This window comes from Myotis lucifugus, unplaced genomic scaffold (genome assembly GCF_000147115.1).
Source record: "Myotis lucifugus unplaced genomic scaffold, Myoluc2.0 scaffold_254, whole genome shotgun sequence".
Taxonomy (NCBI): Eukaryota; Metazoa; Chordata; class Mammalia; order Chiroptera; family Vespertilionidae; genus Myotis; species Myotis lucifugus.
Window position 1 is genome coordinate 490,067 of NW_005871302.1, and position 1,296 is coordinate 491,362.

Below are 1,296 nucleotides of genomic sequence, written 5' to 3' on the forward strand. Positions count from 1 at the left end.
CAAACACATACTCATTAAGACAAATACGATGTCTGCTCCCTTTACGAAAGATTCCTGACTGCTGGAACCCCAGAGGCCACTGCCTCCTGTTTGCTCCCCGTCTCCTCACAGAAGCACCTGTAACTCTTCAGCTTACAGATCTGCTTCCCCCTACAGACTACAAAACCCTGTGGGTAGGAACCGCGTCATCTTCATCTTCGTATGCTCACACCTAGCTCAGTACCTGGTCCTAAAGAAGTCTTTAATAAATGTCAACTGCCAGAACCGGTTTGGCTCAGTGGATAGAGCGTCGGCCTGCGGACTCAAGGGTCCCGGGTTCGATTCCGGTCAAGGGCATGTACCTGGGTTGCAGGCACATCCCCAGTGGGGGGTGTGCAGGAGGCAGCTGATCGATGTTTCTCTCTCATCGATGTTTCTGGCTCTCTATCCCTGTCCCTTCCTCTCTGTAAAAAATCAATAAAATATATTTAAAAAAAAAATGTCAACTGAAGGGATATCTATACAGTTGGCCCTTGAACAACATGGTTTTGAACTGCATGGATCCACTTACCAGTATACATATACATGGATTTTTTTTCAATACTGTTAATATATTTTCTCCTTATTTATGATTTTCTCAATAAAATTTTCTTTTCTCTAGCTTACTTTTTTCTAAGAATACAGCATATAATACATGTGGTAATCGACTGCTTATGTTATCAGTAAGGCTTCTGGCCAACAGTAGGCTGCTGGTAGCTAAATTTGGGGGGAGTCAAAAGTTATACATGAATTTTCAATTGGGGAGGGGTCAGCGACCCTAACCCTTGCATTGTTCAAGAGTCAACTGTACTGTAATGGTTTAATTAAAACCATTCAAATTATCCTTGTCTTGGTGCCCTAGAATCCTGGGTCCAGGGTAGCACATCCCAGGGGTGCTAAGAGTGTGGGCCCATGAACAAAGCCGACTGAGTTGAAGGGCACTAATTACTGCTTACACAGATTTAAATGCAGGTGCTGGGAGGAGGGGAGGACAGCAATGTTCATACGTGGAAAGACAACTTCAATAAGAAAGGAAGTCCAGTCAGCTCTCTCTCAATCATGTTGACGGAGGAAAACAATGCAGCAGAAAATTCTAACCAGTGGAGAATCTACAGATGAATATTACTAAGCCTTGAGACATGTGTTATTTCTTTGCAGCAAATTTGTCTTCCAGATTCTATTTGGCTCAAGCTATGTGTCCGTGATAAAGGATGACGGGTATCGAAAGTAGAGCTTTGTGAGCTTAGCTGTCATGCAGACACCTGGGCAGGGCAGGAG